This window comes from Lissotriton helveticus, chromosome 1_1, assembly GCF_964261635.1.
Source record: "Lissotriton helveticus chromosome 1_1, aLisHel1.1, whole genome shotgun sequence".
Lineage (NCBI taxonomy): Eukaryota > Metazoa > Chordata > Amphibia > Caudata > Salamandridae > Lissotriton > Lissotriton helveticus.
Genome location: NC_136057.1, coordinates 103,419,866 through 103,443,702, shown reverse-complemented (window position 1 = coordinate 103,443,702; position 23,837 = coordinate 103,419,866). Strand labels below are relative to the sequence as shown.

The 23,837-nt window shown below is 47.2% G+C and overlaps 1 long non-coding RNA gene across 1 annotated transcript in view; it reads right to left on the bottom strand.

Moving 5' to 3' along the window:
* Nucleotides 1-23,534, bottom strand: part of LOC144767957 (uncharacterized) — an 80,601-nt gene extending 57,067 nt beyond the window's left edge. The window contains exons 1-2 of the long non-coding RNA XR_013598400.1: nucleotides 23,449-23,534; nucleotides 23,291-23,353 (exon numbers count right to left, since the gene is read on the bottom strand). This is a non-coding gene — a long non-coding RNA (uncharacterized LOC144767957). The remainder of the gene's footprint in view (nucleotides 1-23,290; nucleotides 23,354-23,448) is intronic.
* Nucleotides 23,535-23,837: the final 303 nt, after the last annotated feature.

Below are 23,837 nucleotides of genomic sequence, written 5' to 3'. Positions count from 1 at the left end.
GCCCAGTTGCTCAGGGGAGCCTCTCTCGAGGGCAGGGGAAGAGGTCCTCGCGCTACAGTACCATAGGCATTTCCGCGTGACCGGTTCTGGAGGTTAGTACATGTAGACAGTTGGCCTTTCCCCCAAGCAGATGTTACTAGCAGGCTTTGTTTTGCATCCAGCGACCTGACTGGTGTCAACATCTTGGCTTTGCTCTATTCAGCTAGTGTCGAACTGCAATTTAGGGCTGTTCGTTTTACTCCTGGCCCCTTTATGATGCTGTAGTACTTCTTTCCTGTGATAACTTTCCACCTGTGTCACAAAAGGGTGAAGGGCCTTTACCTTTTCCCTGCTTAGGGTTACGGGATACTCTGGCGTCACCTGATAACTTTTTACCCCTCTTAGTGTGAGTCTGTCTGGACTTCTGTAAGCACGGCACAGGTTAGTGTGTTTGTGGCCAAGTAGGCGCCTGGTTGGCTGATTTTACTTGAAGGGTCCCGAGGTGGCAGAAAATATTTAACAGTCAATTTTCTACACCTGGGGTTGACACGCTTGGAGGGCCCTGGGCGTAGTCCACGGGGAGGCTGTTACCTGACTATTTCTTTGGTAGTATTTTCATGTACCAAAGTAGGGTTTCCTTTTGCAGTTCACAGTTGTATAGGCTGCTTGTTATAAGCTTCATAGGGTCCATCGAAGGACAGGCAAAGGGGGACGATTTGTACTAGTGACAAACACGAGGAGATACTCCACTCAGTGTTAAAGGGATGTGGCCTAAGCTAAACTCGACACGGCCTTATACGCATGATGGAGAAACTTGCGGCCACGAAGTGAGTTGTCCAACTATTGCTTTGGGCACCAGGCACCATAATGTGGCACTTCGTATTGTGATGGATTTTGTATTTTGAAGTACTTGTAGGGCCCAGAGGGGCAGGCAGTATCAGTATTTATTCGAACTGCAGGAGAACAATCTATGTCACTGTTTGTGCACTGAACTATAGTAAATGTCACACATAGCAGTTTAACACATGTAGTCCTGTTAAGGGTGGCTAGTTCGTGGTCAGCTATGCTAGAAAGATTTAGGGTGACTTCTTTATTTTGTGCAACTAAGTAGCTTTGTCTACGTCAACAGATGGGCTGATGGAAGGGCAGGCATGCACCACGAGATGGCACTTCTAGATCATCCTAGACAGTCTAAAGTCCTGCCCTGTTGGCGATGTAAGATAGCTATTACTGTGGCTTAATTATCTCATGCTCTTTGAAGCATAGACCATACATTGAGTTGGGCTTGTGGTATGGTAGCGCTCCTTTTCTAAGTATGGATAGGGAGGCTTTGTCTTATTGGCCTATCACCAAGCACTTCTCAGCAACTTTGCATGTGCAAGTTAGGTAGCCCATGTAGGCAATCGCTTTGGCTGTCTTTTGGGTAGGGTCCGCAAGGGACAGGAATTTCCTCAGTCTCGTCCCTCATCGGGGGTTGACTCGCAGTGGAGGGACCTCGACTAGGTGCTTGGGTAAGCTTTTCACCGAGACAGTTTCAATTTAGTTGTTTTCAGGTAAGATAGGCTGGATTCCTTTGGCAGTGTTCACTGACCAGGTAGGAAGATGAGGAAGTTTAGTTCCCACAGTGCCACAGGATGCACATACAGTTGTATAGGCTGCTTGTTTAGCTTCCTAGGGTACAACGCAGGCCAGGCACAGGGACGTCTTACACAAGTGTCTAACATGAGGAGATCCCTACACAGTGTTATAAGGGATGTTGCCTGTGGGAATCTCTCAATTGGCCTCATCCGCTTGATGGAGAAGCTTGCGACCAACGGTGGGCTGCCCAACTAATGTATTTGTGATGGGGGCAGGCATGGACAAGGAGTTTTGCCTCGAGATCTGCCGATTCAGTCAATTTTACTCGATGGCTTTCCCTCTGCCGAAGTTGGGTCAAGTTGCATTCTGGTAGTTCCCCCTCCTACCGGGCTGGTACTCTGGGACACCCGTGCTCATGTCACTCTTCCCATGGCACGACAGTCTCTACTAGGTGGTAACGGCCAGTTTCAGGCCTTAACAGGACAGGACCAGTGTTGTAATGAAGAAACGATGTGGGTAATTAAACTCTTTATTTAAAAAGTCAAAGCCTTATAATGCCGTCAGCTTGTCAAATGAAACTCGGCTGCTATGTCAACATTCCATAGCGAGCGCCGAGCTGTCAGAGTGGACTGAACCAAGGTGAGGGGAGAGGTGGGGGGAAAACGGGGAAGAGGATAGAAGGAACGTTCCAAGTTACAACACATCATCCTCCCTAAGGGAAATGAACGAGGGAGGGAAAGGAGAACAAAAGAGAATGAAGTACCCGGGGGCCATGGCGGGGGGAAAGAAAGAAAGGCCTATCCCGCCATAGTCCTGACCCACGGTCTTTCGCAGAAGACCAAACGTGGCTCCATAGTCCTGACCCACGGTCTTTCGCAGAAGACCCTACGTGGCTCTAGATGCTCACCTGCAGAACACTATCTCATTATGTATTGTTTGTGCCAATGAGGAGAGTTCCTAGGTCTGTCACTTTTCCTGTCTTGCCTGATCCCTCCATTGATGTCGCCACCCTCCATTCTTCTTGTGCCTGACCTAAGTTCCTCCCTCTCTGCGGGCACCACCCGATCATGGCTCCATAGTCTACCATCCTCCATGACCACTGTGTTCTTTTTTTGCATTCTGATGGTATTGGGGGCATAAAACTTGTCACCCCCTTTGATTAATTTCTCCGGTTTCCTGACGTATACATTTTGTCCTCGCTGAAATTCTCTCTCCTTGACTCCCCACTTCTTGTCGTACCATTCCTTGTATTTCCTTTGATTGTTTTCAATCCTCTGCTTGATCTCTTTGGGATCTGTCTCTTCTATTTGTTTTCTTCCCATCCAATTGGGGGTCAGCTTAGTTCCTGCTTTCCTCCCTCTCAGAAGCTCGAAAGGCGTGCATCCTGTAGTAGACTTTGGCGTGGTGTGATGTGCCCATAACATGTCTCTTATGGCCTCCTCGATGTTCTCCCCAGCCTGATTTGCCAGCTGCATGCACTCTTTCAACATGCGGTTTACTCTTTCCACCTTGCCATTTGCTTTGGGGCAATACAGTGGCGTACGGATATGGGCTATGGAGCAGTCTTTAAGAAATTCCTTCATCTCGTCTGAGATCAGCTGCACCCCATTGTCCGTTACTAGTGTTAAGGGGATTCCTTCTCTCGAAAATACCTCTTTCAGGAATTCAATTATCGCTTTGGTGTTCACGTTGTGGACAATCTTGCAGGTTATCCAGCTGGAATAGTAATCCACCAGAACTAGTAAGTACCAATCCTGGGGTCCCTTGCCATGGATAGGTCCGGCTATGTCGAAGCCTAACTTGTCCCATGGAACCTCAGGAACTTCTACCGGTGACAAAGGTGCCCTTCTAGTGACTTTTGACTTGTCACTCAAGCTGCATGCGTAGCAGTCCCGCACCTTGTCCTCCATCTCACTGTCCATCGCTGGGAACCAGTAGTCTGTACGTAGTCTGGCTTTGCACAGACTACGGCCCAGGTGTCTTTCATGGGCCAGTTCCACTATCTGGCTTCTTAAAGCTTCCGGCGGGACCAGTCTTCCGGACTTGAGTATGAAATTTCCTTCAACTGATAGATCTTCCCGCACGTTCCAGTACGGTTGGATCTCAGTCTCCATGTCCTTGCACTTCTTCGGCCATCCCATGAGTATAAGTCTCTTCACCTTTTTCAGTACTTCATCTTGCTCCATCTGGGTTTCCCATGCATCTTTTCCCACCGCAGCTAAACGCAACTCCAATATTGAGTCACCCTTCAGCTCTTCTTCCTCTTCTCCGCCAGTTGGTGCTCTCGAAAGGAAATCTGCAACCTTATTTTGTTGCCCTGGAATGTAAGACACTCTGAAATTATAAGCTTGCAGACCCACAGCCCATTTAGCTATGCGGGGCGTCATGCTTTCCATGTCCTTCTTAGTGAAGAGTGAGACCAAAGGTTTATGGTCAGTCTGTACTTCAAATGGAATACCCCAGATGAAAAACTTGTAGTGACGAACAGCCCAATAGACCGCTAGTGCCTCTTTCTCTATGGTCGAGTAGTTTCTCTCTGATGAAGTGAGGGTTCTAGAAGCAAAAGCCACGACCTTGACTTTACTCCCCTCTCTTTGCGCCAATGTCGCCCCAATTCCTCTGTTGCTGGCATCAATCGAAATGATGGTGGCTGCATTCGGGTCAAACTTCCCAATAAACGGAGCTTCAATGATAGCTTTCTTTATGCTCTCCATGGACATCTCTTGTTCTTTCCCCCAAACAAAGACACTGTCTTTCTTAATCAATTCTCTAAGAGGCTGGGACACCATGGCAAAGTCCTTGATGAACTTGGCCATTTATTCAGCAAGACCCAAGAACGATAATATGTCCTCTTTGCTGTTGGGAGTGGGAGCATCTCTCACTGCTCTGACCAAATCGTGCTTAGGCTTGATGCCATCTTCTGATAGGGTGTGTCCAAGGTAATCCACCGAGCTTACTCCTAGCTTGCATTTGGATGGTTTGGTGGTGAATCCCACTTCTTTCTACTTCACCAACACTTTCCTTGCCATCTCATTGTGTTCACCCTCGCTGCCACCATAAATCAGAATGTCATCTTGGAAACAGAGCGTGTTCCTGCAGTCTTTCAGCACGTGTTGCATGACTCTCTGGAAGGCCGCAGCCGCTGACGCCAAACCAAAGGGCATTCGCTGAAACTTGAAGTTGCCAAAAGGTGTGGTAAATGCCGTTAGTATTTGTGAATCGGGGTGAAGTTTGATTTGGTAATATGCAGAGGACAGGTCTAAAACACTGAAATACCTGGCCCCCCGGATCGTGCTTAACATTTCACCAATTCTGGGAAGAGGAAACCTGTCCACCAGAATATTTGCATTAAGACCTCTCAGGTCCACACAGAGTCTTATGTTGTTCCCTCCATCTTTTGCCGTGATCACAATTGGGGCCAACCAGGCTGAACTCTCTATTTCAGTGATGACTCCTTGGCTAACTAACCTTTGAAGTTCTTGCTGGAGAGGTTCTCTCATGTGCAATGGTATGGATCTGGTCTTGTGCACTACAGGTACTGCCCCCTCCTTTAGAATAATCCTATGCATATAGTCAGACCCTCCAGCATTTCGCGATTTCGCGATTCACGAAAAAATCGCGAAATCGGCAAACTACCGCGATGGCCGCGATAACAACAATATTGGCCGCGATATTTACAATACTACTGGGAGACAGCATAACAAACAATGCCCTTTAATTGGCTGTGCGCCCCCTCCCTTCGTGTGTGTCAGCAGGGGCCCAAGGCAGCTTCCGAGCACACACAGAGCCACACGGAGCTCTTCACAGGTCTTTGAAAGACCCATTCACCTGTTAATGAGGCTTTGTTATTCACCCCTCTTTCTCTCTCTCTTGGGCTCTCGGGGCGGAGTATCGCCGCCTCTGCTGGGCGGCGGGGGAGGGGCTCTGCTCGTCCCTTTTTCTGCCCTGTCTTCTCGGCCGCGGTGCTGCTGAGGACCGAGCCCGCTGCTGGAGCTTCCCTGCTCGGAGGCAGCCAGGAATCGCGATTGGCTGGTGCGCTTCAATCTGGTGCAGTGCGCTGAGAGAAAACAGCGCTAACGGGAACCAACTTCAGGGCTCAGGACTGAGGCAGGAGACAAAGCCCGCGCACCTAGCAACGCGTGTGCCCCAGAGGAGACCGGCGCCAGCCGAGGCCTCCCCGTGCTTTGGCAGCATCCTCTATTTTCACCAGACACCAAGGTCTCCCCACCCTCGCCCACCTACCCCTCCAAACCTCACCCTCCACCTCGTCCCTTTTCATTTCTCAGAAACTTCTCTACCCTCGTTTAACAGCAGTCCATCTCTCCCTCGCCCACCTTTTTCCAGTACACTTATAATTTCATCTAAAAGGAATGTGAAGAAAGCATACAGTGTCAAGTATGAAATATGTTCATGAAATTTAAAAGTGTAAATCAAGAGAACTAAGAATGTGACGAGTTAAAGAGCAATTTGTTTCGCAATATGGGAAACGTTGTTCATATTTTTTTGACACATATTTCCCAAACGCTATTAGACTTTTTTCAGCCTGTGTTTTTATTGCGTGCATGTGAGGATGTTTTGCTCAGCTGTTTTGTAATGCTTGTTTAAAATATGCTGTAAAACGCAGGTGGGTGTGGAACCTGTCAGGAGGGCTAAACAATGGCCTCTTGGTTACTAATGTTAGAGGAGAGCGGCTTTCCCGTGGCTTGGGTTTAGACAGTTAATTCCACTGAAATAACTTCCATCCATTCACGAGGATGATGATAATGGAGATAAGGAGACAGATGAGTATGATGCTTCATTAAACAATTTTAAATTTGGGGCGGGGGGAGGGAGGGAAATGAAGTGGTGACGAGGTTCAGGGCCTGCTGTATGTGAACCAATCATGAAGGCGCCTCCACGATGGCACAAGTGAAGACAACTGAAATCGTGTGCATTATTATTCATTAACATTTTTGTGTCCTATATGCAGCCTTCAAGCCAAACAAAGTGTCCACATTGTAAATAAACCAAATATACGTGGTTTCATGTTGTTAAACAACTAAAAAAACGAAGATATCTGTGTTTGTTGTAGGAAAAACCGCTAAATAAAATGCCGCTAAATTGCCGCTAAATTTACATATTTGTGCCGCTAAATTTCCATTTTTGTGCCGCTAAATTTGCTAATCAATGCCGCTATATCCTGGGGAGTCTGTATAGTTCTTAAATACTCCCAAATTTTCACTGAATACCTCCCTGAACTCCTCGGTGAGGTCCCCCGCTATGCCTACAGGGTCAATCAGTAGCACCTGCTCTTTATTGTTTGGGTCTAGCTTAATTCCCAACTCCTTCTGGTGTTTCCAACCCAATAGAGTCGAGCCACTAGTGGATACATACACTTTACCCACTGTGTGTCTGTCCTTAAATGTGATTCTCATTTTCACCATGCCCTCTAACGGGATCCTTCCTTTGTTGTACCCCTTGGGACTGATATCAGCTTGCATCATTTTGACAGGATGGTTTGCAAATTTATCCTCAAACACACTCTTGTCTACTAATGTGTAGGGTGAACATGAATCAGCATACATACTGAACTTTACACCGTCAAGTAAAACATCACATTTAGGATAACTGTCATCATTATTTTCATCTTCATCCCCCACTTGGAAGATATAAGATTTCTCCCCCTCCTCCTCCAGGGGAGACTCCTCTATAGCATGCACCGCTTTACTTGGAGCCTTACACCCCTTAGAGTAGTGCCCCCACCTGTTGCATTTCCTACATTGTACATTTCTCGCCGGGCACTTCCAATTGTTGGCCAAGTGATTGGGGCTGCCACATTTGAAACACACCATAGTACTGGTCTTACTGCGAATCACCTCTTTACTCTTGTCCCCTACTTTACATACAGTTTCACCCTCAGTGTGGGACTTGATTTCTGCCCTCTCCTTGTTTGTCCCCTCCTGTGATTTCATTTCTCTCATACATCGCGCGGTGTGCTCTAGGCCCTTAGCTATATTTATGGCTTCCTCTAGGTTAGGGTTCTTGGTGAGTAGTTCCTCTTGAGTTTTGGTATCATTGGTGCATCTCACAAGTTGGTCTCTAATCAATGAGTCTGTGAGTTGCCCAAATTCACATGTGGCTGATAACCCTCTCAACACTGCTATGTAAGCGCTCACCTTCTCCTCTCTCTTCTGCACCCTCTTAAAAAACTTATGTCTTTCCATCACCACATTTATTTTTTCTTTGAAATGAGCTTCCAACTCCCTTAATGTGCTCTCATAGACATTGATACCCTCTACAACTTCCTCTTGATCATCCTCCACCAACCTCCTGTAATATCTTCATAGATCTTCCTCCCAAGTGTGCCCAAATTGTGAAGTAATATATGTTGTTTCCTTATATTGGAATAATTGCTACCACCTATGGCTATCAGATATGATTTAAATATGCCTTCCCACCTCCTCCATGGAATAACGGGTTCTCCTAACTCATTCAGGAAAGGTGGAGGCTGACTCATTCCTGCACCGGCCATTGCCATATATTGGCTTAAAATTCCTAATTAACCTTTGAGTGAAAAGGAACAAAGACGTATGGTGGAGAAACTGAAAAGTGTAAAAAGGATAATACTTCCACAGGGAATAAGCTAGAAGTGCCACTTTTGCCCTCAAAATACAGCAACCTACTTCCCAAAGTAAAAACAGCAATAATCAAAATTGTTTTTTCCAGTCCCCTTTCTTTTTCCACAGACAGAGTAACCGATGGTATTGCAAACCCCCTCCCCTAGCGGCAGGAACTTCCTGTGGAGAAGTATTTTCTTGTGGAAGATCCTGTCAGGACGGAGCCGCTTGAAGACAGAGTGAGCTGCTGAGGTAAAAATGTACTGCTGACTCTTAATGTTATTCTCTACTGTATAGTTACTCTCAGCTGGGATGGCGTTGCCGCTCAAATTCTGGGAAGATCCGTTTGAAAGAAATGCGATTTCTCCGTGTGAGACTCTGTTCTCAATCGCGCTGCTCTGCGCTCCCCTTCATAACCAAATGACGTATGCCCTAAACGAGCGCGGAGAAATGCTCTGAGGTAACAGACGCGCCGTGCGGGTGCCAGACCCTTCAGTAAGTCCGCTGATTGCCCCTTCTTCTCGCACCTATATTTTCTCTTTTCTTTTTATTTTTTTTAATGCGCTACTTCAGTTCGCTTACAGCGTTCCCTCGACGTCACTCTCCAGTAGGTAACCGGATGCCCCCTGTGCCCGACCTGACACACGAGCCACCCTCCGCCCCCTGTGCCCGACCTGACACACGAGCCAACCTCCTTGTGTACTAAATCCTAAAGTGCGAGCGCTGCTCCCCACACGGACTCGCTACCACAATAATTAAACCATATCCCCTGTGCCCGACCCGGCACACGAATGAAAAGCTATCCAAACCTGACCTGAACTGATAGCAGCTTCACACGTTGACTTGCTAAAGTCCTGTTCAGGCTCAATTATCAATCATTTTCCAACATCCCTTTCACGAAATTCCTTTTCTCACCGATGTTACACGTGTCACTCCGCAGCAGTAAATCACTTATCTCTTTCTGCTGATCACCACGGAGCTCATGAAACTTCCGTTGACAAGCAATTATTTCACTCCAGGGGAACGGCATCCACTGTCCCTGGCACAGTCTCCTCACCTCGTCGCCATGAAATGTTGTAATGAAGAAACGATGTGGGTAATTAAACTCTTTATTTAAAAAAGTCAAAGCCATATAATGCCGTCAGCTTGTCAAATGAAACTCGGCTGCTATGTCAACATTCCATAGCGAGCGCCGAGCTGTCAGAGTGGACTGAACCAAGGTGAGGGGAGAGGTGGGGGGAAAACAGGGAAGAGGATAGAAGGAACGTTCCAAGTTACAACAACCAGCCACTCTCCTTTTCTGGTCACCTTCAAGTAATGTAGGTCACACACATTGACTGGGGGTGCGGGGCCCGATGCCATTATCATAAGCTGCGAGGGGGCATTGGGCTATCAAATGTCCTCGTGGGACGGAGTTGGGCATTAGGGGCCTAGTGCAGGACGCAGTATTTGCAGGCGACACATATGGGTCCCAGCGGATCCCCCTAAGGGATCTCAGCGAAGCAGGTGACACTAATCATGATAGCCCGACACCGTCCTGGTGGAGGCATCTAGGTTCACACGGGTGGTTAGCAGGGACCGGGTTTCTGGGTCCGGTCATATGGCCAGCTAGCAGGGTAGACTGCACTAGTTGGCCCTTCATGAGGTTTTCAGTACCTATCCACAGGCAACACACTCTCTCCCTCCACCTTGCTGTGACACCAGGCTGTGTTGCCGGGGAGCTTTGAAGAAGTATTGTTAATTTGTCTGGGCTCTGGGGCTAGCATGCTCTTTAGAGGAAGAACGCAAGGGGAATTGGCCACACGTTGGTGACAGATGAGCTCTGTGGTCTGATTTCTTAACCCGAGCTCCAGTGGCATGTTGCCCTGTCTGTGACAGTGAGGCAGCTGGCTCGCACAAGGTTTGCTGCGCCATGCGTAAATATTTTGGGCAGAGATTTGCCTTTTTCATGTGGGCTATAAGCCAAACTCCCTTGGTGTTGCTGGACTTTTGGGGTCAGCGGTCCACGTTGGCATGGACCTGTTTTTTCTGAATAGGGAAGAGACCCTAGTAATAGAAAGCAAGGAACAGCTAGGAGGAATGCCGGCCTTGGTGGGGGCCCTGGCTGCGACGGTCGCCACACCCAGGTCTGTGGAGGAGTTACAGGGCGATCCAGAGGTGGAAAGGTACTGTGGAAAAGTAAATTTTGTCATGTTCTATGTCCCTACGTGTCATCCATCATATGTTATGTGTGCATGACCAATATGCATATGTTATTCCCCATGTCCGATTCAAGACGCAATTATAGTTGTGTCCACCTCTGGTATGTCATTTCCCAGTCCTCATGAGTAATATGAGTATCAGGCCTATGTAAAGTTATGTTGCCACGTTTCTCAGTGTGCACGTTATTTCATTATAAAGTCCCCGTTTCTAGGCCTCAACAGGGCCCGGACATCAGATTCAGCTCCTGTCTCCCGAACCCTCGCTGAGGAGCGATCCAGCCCCCACCTGTATCCTCGACCTTTCGCTTACTTCCTGCCTCGCAGTGCCCGGTGCAGCTTGGCTCTGCCTCTGAGTCTGCCAAGACTATGTTATGATTCCAGCTATCAGTTTAGTCCTCCTTCTCTGCATTCCCAAGCTACTGAACTGCATCAATAGTTTCCGTCATTGTCTAGCCTATTCGGCCCCATGTTAAGAGAAATACTGTATTTAATGGTCATTTAATATTCTTCATCACGCACTACATGTAGAATAAATGCATGCTCTAGCCTTAGAGTCTGTTAGCTTTTCCCCTCATGACTTCTAGTTTATATCAACATGTTCCCTAAACATCAGATACTAGATACTGTTTAGGTACATGTCGCTCCGACCCTCCAGACTTCAGTCTCTGCTCCTAGTACAGAGTTCATAGCCCCCAGCTTCTCCTAGTAATACGTCATTGCCAAGTTTGCGCGCACCACTAGGTTAGAGGTCCCGGCTCCTCAGGTAGCCCCCTCCATGGTTTCCGCCCCATTCATGACATATCCTGTTACGTCTGCACCACATGTCTATGCATACGCCCAGTTACACCTACTTTTGCCCTTATCTTTCGCGACTGCTACGCGTCACGCCTTCTGCTCCACCCACTGCTACGCCTACTGCAATGTAATGCTATGTGTTTGCGTTATGTATATATGCTCTTGTATTGTTATTAAAAGTCAGCGCGCTCATCCCAGATCCAGCCCCAGCAGCTGCTGGGCCCTGTCATTCTATTCCTATGCAGGTTGACCTGTTCCTGTCCTTATGCTGTATTAAACCTGCAAAACTCCTACTACCTCGAATCTTGACTCTTATTTATTGAGCTATCTGTTATGATATATGTCCAGTCAAAAATAGGGTATTATTTATTTATTTACCACATAATGGCGCCCGAACAGGGACTTGCCCTTTCCCCACGCGTCGGTGAAGCCACGCCGACCCCCTGACCCTCTGCAGTCGTGACGGAACTCTTCTGCGCAGTGGCAGATATTTCTGCTCAAGTATCCCTCAGGCCCACGGAGGAGACGGAGGAGGCGGTCCAGCATCCAGACGAGACGGTGGAGGAACGCGGCGAGTCCCGACCAGAGCCCAAGCCAAGAGTCCAAGGTCCGAGGTATCCGGAGGTCCACCCGTAACTGAAGTCCGAAGTCCGAAGTTCGTCGTCCGTCGTCGTAGCAGTCCAGTCCAGTCTGAGGCTTTCTGTTCTTGCTGCCCGGTGAGTACCGTTACTGGGGTGGTATCTAGACAGGGTCAATTTAATTGACTCTGGTCTGTGGGTTGGTGGTACACAGTCCCACAAACGAAGTGTCCACTTCGGTGGATGCGGGTCCTGACGTGTCTCTTTATGAGACCGGTAAGTTTCGTACTGTTTCAGCAGTGCATCTAGTTTCTGTTCTAGTCAGTTTCTGTTCTCGAGAAAATTTATGTGTTCTGTTCTCAGTATTTCCAGGTAGTATTCTGTTCGAACTGTTATTTTTTTTAAATGTTTTTCATGTATTTTAATGTCGTGGTATGAATGGGGTATAAGTATCGTGTTCATTGTGTATTATATTGTGTCTAGATTACAGTTCAGTCATGCCCATATTTTCCAAGTTACGTCAGTTAAAAACTAGAAAGGGTCTGCTGGAAGCAGCAGTTCCCGTCCCGCCCAGGGACAGTCCAGGTCACTTTATGTATCAGAAACATGGCATAAGTGCCATATTGTATCTAGATTTATGGGTAGAGTATACCAAACAGTTAGAAGAAAAGTATAGATGGCCCGTATCGGGTACATGGGATGCCGAATGCATCATGCGAGTAGAAGAAGCATTATGGAAAAAGAAAGCCAGACAATCACAGAAAGATGCCATTGAGTTATGGCGCAAAGAAGCTCATAAAAGAACCGAAAAAGAAATCAGAAAGTCAGAATTAAGTAGAGAATCCTTAGAGCGAGCCCAAGAAAAAGAATTAATCGAGATAGGTGAACAAGTCAAAACTGAACAGAGAGACAGACAGAGGAATGCCCTTATTAAGGGTATGTATCCTCTTCTTGCCGAGGGCTTGCCAAAAGCGACCCCAGAGGCATCCAGTAATTTCCCGCCACCACTAGTTCCGACCAAGCTACGTCACAAACCGACCGCAGCTGATATTTTTATTTCGTCCTATTTGGACGACACAATCCCTGAATATGCAAATCCTGTTCGCGCTCCGCCAGTCCCAGTAAATCAGGCACATCCTGCTTCTCCAGACACCGGGGCACCCCATGCAGTACCTGCTACGGTACCCCCGGTTCAGCCAGCATTTCAACTTCCCGCTCCGCCACGAAGAATATCAGTCGATGATTCTAGTTTAGGGGCCGCAGGAGGAGGTCCTCCTCAAACCCCGCCGCCACGCAAGCGTTTATCAGCACTTGAATTACATGCTCAAGCATCGCAGCGTACTCCCAAGAGTAATAAGTCTGTTGCAGAAATCAGGCAAGCCCTTGGCGAATGTGCCTATGACCCAGTCCCAGGCGAGAATAATATGGTTTTATATTCAGTACGCGTAAGGAGGGTGACCGAGTATCTAGTCACCCTACCCAATATGAAAGAAGATCTAGACAGAATATATCGTTTCATCCGTACAGGGGATGACCCACAAAGTATTAGTGATGCCATGTCTCAAAGGAAAGCCGAGATTCAGCGCATGATATTAAAGTTTTTAATTAACTGTCTAATAAGAGAACAAGATTACCCGTCTAAAGATCAGGCCGAAATGAAAATTCTAACAAAGTGGAGTGATAATATAGCCGAGGGTAAGCACAATACCATTAGTGCCATGGAGAGTATGTACAAGAAAATACGCAGAGAAATAATAAAGATACATGAACAACGTAAAGCAGCACAAGTAAGCGAGAAAGAAAGTAACTCTGATCCTGAAGAGGAAGACGACGAGAATACCGCCAGAATAGCGTATGTAGGAAAATCTAGATTTCCAGATCGCCATTTACGCCTAGAACACAAGCCAATTTTCCATCATTCAGCACCAGAACAAGGTTCCCTAGAACAAGTATTTCAAGCTATCGATCACATTCTGAAATCACGAATCGGTTACAGTGAGTTAAGTACCATGCATGAACAAGAACTAGTCCGATCGGCAGTCCGATGGATTACTGATTCTACCACTTTTCCAGACGAAATAGTGGCACAAATGTTTCTGAAATTGCCCCCAGCCGAGCAACGACTGGTGGGTATGTATATGATCCAGCACCTCATTACTCTGTATGAGGGTCAGCACTCTGATCCAGGTCCGTTACACGATGTCCTGAACGAGTTACTCCAGTATAGATGGAGAGGTCTAGGTACCGACTTAATTAGTGTCATTCTAGAACAGCGTCACAAATATAGAACGTTTCTGAACCCGCATTTTGTTCATGTCTCACCCCCAGAAAGTAAACCATTTTACATGGAAAGACAGAACCCGTTACGAGAAGTGCATCCAGTTAAGACAGAGGACGGTGAAATGCAACGAGTATTTGTTTACACCCCGATTACAAAGATGGAACTCCTCGAAATGAAGAAATTAATTCCCTGTCATGACAAAGATCCAGCAGGGTTCCATAGAGAATTAAAAGACATGCTCCGTATGGGAGAATACACTTACCCAGATATCATTAAAATGTTAAAGGTCCTGTTGCCCGCAGGGGTGTATGAAAAGCTAAAGGAAAAAGAATGGGAGGTAGGAGAGAAAAAGATCGATTGGGCAGTTCTAGAAGCTGAAGACAAGGCACGAGTACCAGGTACCGGTCTAGGAGAGAAATGTAAAGAATTACCAGAATTATTAATACAAGTTCTACCCAGATTGTTGACAACTAGAAAAGAAGACTGGGATGCAATCTCAGCCTGTAAACAGAAGCAAGACGAGGATATTAGTGATTTTTATTCTAGATTTGAAAAATGTTTCAGTATCAACAGCGGCCTCAAGACAAGTAGTGAGTCATACCCTCATCTCTTTGTTACTAAATTAGTCGAGAATTCAAGTCCACAAGTTAAAAATCGAGTTTTGAAAGTCGAAAGTACCTGGCAAGCTAATACTCCGTCCCAGATGCTCCAGATGCTCCAGTACCACCAGAATAGAATCAGGGAAGAACAAGAACACGAAAGAAAACGTATGAAAGACACGAAAATGAAAGTACTAGTTGCACAATCTGTTCCTCAAGACAGTCAGAAGAGGGGTCCGAATCAAGCCAGTCATCCTGCGGCTCCCGTTAAAGGGAACTGCAATTATTGTAAACAGCCAGGTCATTTTATAAACGAGTGTGCAGTTCTGAAACACAACATAGCTACTGGTAAAACAAAAGAAAGACCACGTCCGCCTAGACAAGGGCAAGTTTCACAGACTCCTCAGCCACAGAATGCACAACAGACAGTTACAGTACCGCAGCCTATCGCTGCAACACAGCATGTCACACAGCAGATGTACCAGTATGCACAGTCTGAGTATCCAGAGTACCAGCAGTATTCATGAAACAGCCTAGAGAGGGAGGTAGGCTTGCCTCTCATCGAGATACCTGTAGATCAAGAGGGTCCCTATGTTCACAGTCAAGTATTAGGGAAAGACAGAAAGTTTTTGATTGATACAGGGGCAAGTAGGACCACAATTAGTCACGCCGAAGTTCCAGGGGCTCCGCTCTCAGGCTCAAGAAATGTTTCCCTTGGATTTTCAGGAAAGCCTATCGTAAATGAGATTTCAAAGCCAGTCACTCTAGAAGTAGGTCCATTGTCCCGCACTACTGATCTGTTACTTACTAAGTCATGTCCAGAAAATCTGTTAGGCATTAAGACATTGAAAGAGTTAGGTGCAGTTATATGTTGTTCCCCCGAGGGAATACGATTGTTCCTACGTGACTTTAAGGGTCACTATGTATTACGAGATTTTGATTCAAGACTGTCTAATGTTCCACAGCATCTATGGGCGCAAGGTCCAACTGATGTAGGTTATATGCAAATCACACCCCATCGTGTGACCCTGAAACCAGGTGTAGTGTTACCACGAATCAGACAGTACAGATTGCCACCTGAGGCTGTAGCAGCCTTATCCAAAATTATTGACGAGCTCATCGCTCAAGGAGTAGTTGTAGAAACTGACTCCAACGTATGCAATTCTCCGATCATTCCAGTCATGAAACGTACTGATCCAAATGCACCCCCAGTATATCGATTAGTGATCGACCTACGAGAACTTAATAAATGTATTATTCCTCAGTACCCAGTTGTTCCAGATATCTCTTCCCTATTGACAGCCATTGATTCCGAAGCCACGTTCTTTACAGTAATCGACCTCAAGAACGCATTTTTTAGTGTTCCAATTCATCCAGACAGCCAGTTTCTTTTCGGATTCTGTTTAAATGGAAGGAGCTATATGTTCACACGCGCTCCTCAAGGTTTCACAGAAAGTCCTAGTATTTACAGTCAAGCACTTAAGAGACAACTTGATAATGTTCACATGCCAACTGACACTGCCCTGCTCCAGTATGTCGATGATCTACTGATCACAGCCCGTTCCGAACGTGCTTGCGAGCAAGCATCCCTTACAGTGTTGTATTTCCTAGCCGAGATGGGGCACAATGTGTCCCCTTCGAAGCTTCAATTCTGTGTCCAGCAAGTGGTCTACTTAGGACACTTACTGTCCAAGAGGGGTAGGCAGTTGACACCAGACCGCATCCAGTTGATAGCGAGTCTTCCTCAGCCCAGGACCCAGAAGGAGGTACGTGCCTTTATTGGCCTTACTTCTTACTGCAGACAATGGATTCCTCAGTATGCATTTCTAGCCAAGCCACTGATACAGTTAACGACACAGGAGGCAGCCGCATCGACTGTTCTCCCTTGGACATCTGAACATACACTGAGTTTCAACGAGTTAAAGAAAGCTTTATGCCAGGCTCCAGTTCTAGCCACACCGAACTACAGTAAGCCTTTTACACTTTTCGTCACAGAACGTGAAGGTACAGCATTATCTGTTCTCACACAAGATCAAGCAGGACAATACAAGCCCTGTGCTTATTTTTCGAGCACATTAGATCCAGTCGCCCAGGCGTTGCCTGCGTGCCTCAAGTCAGTTGCAGCCACAGCACTAGCTATTAGGCAAAGTGATTCCATAGTTTTAGGACACTCCCTGACAGTACAGGTTCCACACCCCGTAGAAGTTCTTCTAAATCGAACACAAACTCAGCACTTGACAATTGCACGTTTAACAGGTTATGAATTGACACTGTTCCAGCCACACATAGAAATCAGACGCTGCAACGTCCTGAACCCTGCTACACTGTTACCATCAGCTAATTCAAATCCTGACACACATGACTGTGTGGAAGTAATTAACATTACGACAAAGCCAAGACAAGATCTGACAGATATTCCATTACCAGACCCTGACCTGACACTTTATGTGGATGGTTCATGCATGAGAACAAGTACAGGAGATCTAGTCGCCGCGTATGCAGTGACTACTGACACTGAAGTTATTGAGATACACCGTATTGACACCCTGTCCGCTCAAGCAGCAGAGCTAGTTGCTCTGACACAAGCCTGTATACACGCCAAGAACCTGAAAGTTAACGTTTACACAGATTCACGCTACGCATTCGGAGTCGTACACGACTTCGGAGTGCTCTGGCAGGAGAGAGGTTTCATGACTTCTCATGGAACCAAGATTCAGCATGGTCTCCTTATCCAAGCTCTGTTAGATGCAATACATTTACCGACATCCATTGCTATTATGAAATGCAAGGCACACACGAAAGTCACTGACATTATTTCCCAAGGTAATGATCTAGCAGATCGCACAGCCAAGCTTACAGCACAGACTCCAGACATTCAAGTCAACATGACACATACTCCAGATCCGATTACATGTATGACAGTTAAGGACCCTACACAAGATGTCATAGATATCCAGTTACATGCTACTCCTGATGAAATCAAGAAATGGTCTGAACAAGGAGGGGTCCAGACAGATCAAGGATGGGTGACGAAGGGAAGAACCACATGGTTTCTCCCCGACTCTATGGTTCAAGTCATCATTAATACCGCACATAGTCCAGCACATTTAGGAGAAAAAGCAATGTTAGACAGTATCCAGAACATTTGGTTCAACAAGCATTTACGAGCTGCAGCCAAGCAGAAAGTCCGTACCTGTATGATATGTTGTCAGTTCAATCCAGGTAAAAGTGTCCCGGTGGAACAAGGTGGATTCCAGCCCCCTGACCACCCTTTTGAAGTCCTCCAGATGGATTATATTCAGATGGAGCGATGTCGAGGTTTCAAGTATGTCCTTGTAGTTGTATGCGCTTTGTCCAGGTGGACAGAAGCATATCCAGTCCCAGATTACACAGCCGCGACCACTGCCAAGCAGTTGGTTCGTGAGTTCTTCCCTCGTTATGGACTCCCTAGAGTCGTATATTCTGATAACGGTCAGCCATTCTCATCTGAACTCATGAAGCACGTCTCCCTTTTGTTAGGGTACCAGTGGAAGTTCCATTGTGTACGCCATCCTGAAGCAGCCGGTCTCGTTGAGAGACATAATCAGACCCTGAAAATCCGCATCGCCAAAGTCTGTCAAGAGAAAGGTGTGGACTGGCTAGTAGCTCTGCCAGTTGCTCTATTTTACATGCGTATGGTCGCACATTCCAGATCAGGTCTGTCCCCGTACGAGGTCGTTTTCGGCCGCCCCCCTAACATGTGGGGTACTCCTAGACCCCGAAGTATTACCGATGTTTCAAGTAATATGCTGACAGATTACCTAGCTTCCTTGATGTCTGCCCTCAACTCATGTCGTTCACAGGTTGCCGCCGCATTTCCAGACAATACCGAGGTGGCACCGCATGAAATCGTTCCAGGATCCATGGTGATGGTCCGCAACTTTGACAGATCAAGTCCGCTGGAGCCTCGTTGGAAAGAGCCCCGACAGGTCCTCCTCACCACCCGTACAGCCGTGAAGTTGGAAGGACGCAAGGGCTGGGTGCACCTTTCTCATATTAAACTTTTTAATGGACTGAAACCCGTCTTTAAGAACATTTCCCAGGATTTGAAGGATTGCCAAAATATTGTTCTCAAGGACTGTCCCGCAAATGACATTGATTCAAAACCCCCCCCTGTTAGAGAAAACTCCGCAGCAGGAGTATAAACAAAAACTACGGTCTAGTAAATTAAGTCAGCCAGTTTGATTGTCTAAGTCCTCCCCTAGGTGAAACGGTTAGACTGTTTCTGACATGTATAAAATAGACCCCCATAGTGAGAGAGTCAGTCAAAACTCAATCCGATGTATCGTTTTTCTGAGTTTCATATTATTTCTCAGCATTATGATTTCCTGCACCAGTTATGCATTTTATCTGTGCTTTCCAGTTTCACATGTAAATAAGTCTTCTAATGTTACAGCAGAGCACACGTTTAGTGATCTGCCCCCTCATGAACTCTCTTACCGCCTCGCTATGCGTAATAACTCCTTTATCCGCATGTTACATTACTCACACCAGACCAGCAATGCCACTAATTGTTGGGTGTGTGGTCGACTCCCCCCTTTCCAGACACCGAAGGGAGTTTTGCCACTCTTTCCTTATCCTTTTTCACATAATGGTTCGTGTGGAGCATGGTCCACGTTAACGTCATCCTCAACAGATATGTCCTTTCTTAACAGTACATGTTTCCCAGACAAGCAAGGTCTTCCCCACAGAACCGGGTTAGATCTAGAGAATGAAGTTTACAATTTAGGTAATTATTCTTCGAATTTCATGGTCCTGAATGTTCAGTCTGATACTACTCCAGACTTACCTGCTATTTCAGTATTACCAGTCAAAGGCGAATTATGTGTCCGAAATTATGGTTCCGTACATGTAGGACATAGTGATTGTACTACTATTGTCAAGTATAGTGACAGTGGGAAATCTATTTTCAAAGCTTCACGTCATTCATATTTTATTTGTGGTCAGACCGCATATGTTCGTCTGCCCCTCGATTGGGAGGGAACCTGTTACATTGCCTTCCTACTGCCACCAGTTTTCCTAGCCCCACCTGATTATCATAGAAACACACATCTAGTACACATTAGACATCGAAGGGAGTCCCCAATTGTCGACTATACTGAAACTACTCTAGAACAATATACCGATTTCAATAAAGGTTTCTTCTTCTTTATAGGCCCTGTCCAGAATAGTAAGTTAATCCGTAGGTTAACCAGAACCCTTGAAGCTGTAATAAATGAGACTGCCTCTGCTCTAGGTAACCTAACCGAGGAGCAATCTGCTATGAGATTTGTCGTTTTACAGAATCGTCTCGTCCTTGACGTCATACTGGCCGATAGGGGCGGGGCCTGTAGAGTCATCGGATCTAGTTGCTGCATTTTCATTCCAAATAACGCGCCGTCTGTTTATTCAGCTATAACCAGACTCCATAAAATTGCCCATCTGTTACACCAAGATCCAGACACCTGGACATGGTCCGGTTGGTTCTGGAATATAATTTCCGCATGGGGATGGAAAATATTGTCCTTCCTAGGTATTGCAGTAGCGATCATATTCAGCTGCTGCCTCTGTATACAATGTGGCCCTGCGATTTGCGGCATTTGTGCTACCTCTTGTATTCCTAGTCCCAAGCCCAGTTCTAAAACCCGTTCCAAGAGGATTCGAGATGAGCAAATGATACTGTATGAAATGATAGATGGTATCATGAATATTGATGTTTCCTGATGGAAACGTAGTGACAAGGAGGGAATGTGGAAAAGTAAATTTTGTCATGTTCTATGTCCCTACGTGTCATCCATCATATGTTATGTGTGCATGACCAATATGCATATGTTATTCCCCATGTCCGATTCAAGACGCAATTATAGTTGTGTCCACCTCTGGTATGTCATTTCCCAGTCCTCATGAGTAATATGAGTATCAGGCCTATGTAAAGTTATGTTGCCACGTTTCTCAGTGTGCACGTTATTTCATTATAAAGTCCCCGTTTCTAGGCCTCAACAGGGCCCGGACATCAGATTCAGCTCCTGTCTCCCGAACCCTCGCTGAGGAGCGATCCAGCCCCCACCTGTATCCTCGACCTTTCGCTTACTTCCTGCCTCGCAGTGCCCGGTGCAGCTTGGCTCTGCCTCTGAGTCTGCCAAGACTATGTTATGATTCCAGCTATCAGTTTAGTCCTCCTTCTCTGCATTCCCAAGCTACTGAACTGCATCAATAGTTTCCGTCATTGTCTAGCCTATTCGGCCCCATGTTAAGAGAAATACTGTATTTAATGGTCATTTAATATTCTTCATCACGCACTACATGTAGAATAAATGCATGCTCTAGCCTTAGAGTCTGTTAGCTTTTCCCCTCATGACTTCTAGTTTATATCAACATGTTCCCTAAACATCAGATACTAGATACTGTTTAGGTACATGTCGCTCCGACCCTCCAGACTTCAGTCTCTGCTCCTAGTACAGAGTTCATAGCCCCCAGCTTCTCCTAGTAATACGTCATTGCCAAGTTTGCGCGCACCACTAGGTTAGAGGTCCCGGCTCCTCAGGTAGCCCCCTCCATGGTTTCCGCCCCATTCATGACATATCCTGTTACGTCTGCACCACATGTCTATGCATACGCCCAGTTACACCTACTTTTGCCCTTATCTTTCGCGACTGCTACGCGTCACGCCTTCTGCTCCACCCACTGCTACGCCTACTGCAATGTAATGCTATGTGTTTGCGTTATGTATATATGCTCTTGTATTGTTATTAAAAGTCAGCGCGCTCATCCCAGATCCAGCCCCAGCAGCTGCTGGGCCCTGTCATTCTATTCCTATGCAGGTTGACCTGTTCCTGTCCTTATGCTGTATTAAACCTGCAAAACTCCTACTACCTCGAATCTTGACTCTTATTTATTGAGCTATCTGTTATGATATATGTCCAGTCAAAAATAGGGTATTATTTATTTATTTACCACAGTACCCGGGAGTACCCTCTTCAGGAGCACAAAGGATGCTGAGGCCTAATATCCCCAGGAAGTCTGTGCGGTGGACCCTGGGGGTACGACGGCGCCCCGCTATCCTACGGGCGGTTGGAAACCTGTACAACCGGGGGTCGCTTGAACGCTCCGCCCCTCGTAGGGGGGGGGCGTGAGCAAGAGGGTGGACCAATGGTTCACCGGAAGTGGGAGGGGCTATCTCCTCCCATAACCGCTAAGCAACGATTGGCTAAGGCCACGTTGCAAATTGGCCCATCAGGTGGTAGGTCGCGAGGGGCGGCTTGCCTTTTGGATCGCCTGTAAGATTACCCACCTTGTTGGCATTGTGTATATGTTAATAAACCTGCAGCGACTTTTCTCCAACAAAAAAGTTGTCTAGTCTGCTTATTTCTGCGAAATGCATGTTACTGTGAGCGGGCTGGTGAGTGGGCCGATATTGGCACTATTCCCTTTCACCCTCAAACCAGGACACGCTCGTCGTCGTCTCCCAATTCGGACCCAGACGCATTGCTGTCAGCTCCTTAAGCACAGGGACAGAACAGGTGGAAGGAACCCAGTTACACCACATCTGTGTGGATAGATGGATGAATGGCGCTTCCAGCCGCTACTCGCACAGATACAGCTGCAGAGCTCCGGTCACAGTTTGAGGCAGGCGACATCTGGCAGCGTTTGGGCAGCGCAAGTGTATCCAGCTGAGCAAGACCCCCCACCCTTCTGAAACACAGGTCAGAACGACACAAGGCGCTGCGGGCTGTCCCTGCGACCCTTCATTCAGACAGTGGCTAATCTACCCCCCTGGGGCCCCGGAGACACTCCCGTAGCTCACAGAAACAAACTGAAGACGGTGCAAGGGCGGCAGGGACATGTCTGTGCCAAGACCCCCCACCCTTCTGAAACACAGGTCAGAACGACACAAGGCGCTGCGGGCTGCCCCTGCGACCCTTCATCCAGACAGTGGCTAATCTGCCCTCCTGGGGCCCCGGAGACACTCCCGTAGCTCACAGAAACAAACTGAATACGGTGCAAGGGCGGCAGGGACATGTCTGTGCTAAGACCCCCCACCCTTCTGAAACACCGGTCAGAGTGACACAAGGCGCTGCGGGCTCTCCCTGCGACCCTTCATCCAGACAGTGGCTAATCTGCCCTCCTGGGGCCCCGGAGACACTTCCGTAGCTCACAGAAACAAACTGAACACGGTGCAAGGGCGGCAGGGACATGTCTGTGTCAAGACCCCCCACCCTTCTGAAACACAGGTCAGAACGACACAAGGCGCTGCGGGCTGCCCCTGCGACCCTTCATTCAGACAGTGGCTAATCTACCCTCCTGGGGCCCCGGAGACACTCCCGTAGCTCACAGAAACAAACTGAAGACGGTGCAAGGGCGGCAGGGACGTGTCTGTGCTAAGACCCCGCATTCTGACAAGGCTTGTTAGTGTTTCACAACACGGGTGGCGTGGACGGCAGGGCCCGGGGGCGCCAAGAGTGTCCATCAAATAAAGGCGGGGACTTCCCCCAGCGGCCCCTGAAGCATGAACATTGCAACAGAATACTATACAATCATGCACATCTGAATACCACTCACGAGAACTGCATTTCCCTAGGAAGTAAGTTAAGTAAACAACTCACATTATGTAACTAAAAAATCCGTCAATCTACTTACCAAAACGACAGGTTGTTTGGCGGTACACTTCAAAAGAATACCAAAGTCACGGGTTTACACGAAGTGTTGTGAAAAGAACTTTCTTCCGTGGCTAAATAATAAAACAAAACTTTGTGTTAATGGTAAATATAATACAAAGGACGCATTGACACACTAGGTACATTTAAGAAGTTAAGATGTACTTACACAAAGACGAAAACTGGAAACGGCGCGTGTGCCACAGGACACGTCTCTGGTCGCACGAAGGAGGCGCTGACCTGGACAGGGGCGTGTGTGGAGTTTAAATAAGGACACAAAGAAAGAAATGTAAAGCATGTACTTTGATCACAGCAAGCGATGACGTGTACCCTGGCAACAAGCAAGGCAGTCCTGGCGTGAATGGAAAGGTAGCGCCAACATCAAGAGTGAGGTGTGACTAGCGCTGCTCGTTGTAAAGATGGCAGACGGCTGATCCTGTGAATTGGGGGCCCCTTTCATCCCCTCTGATATGTAAATGTCGGCGGCGCCAGTGACCTGCAGAGGTCAGGTGGACGCAGCGCCATGGAGTCGTTTCGAGTGTGAATGTGTCTGAGGCT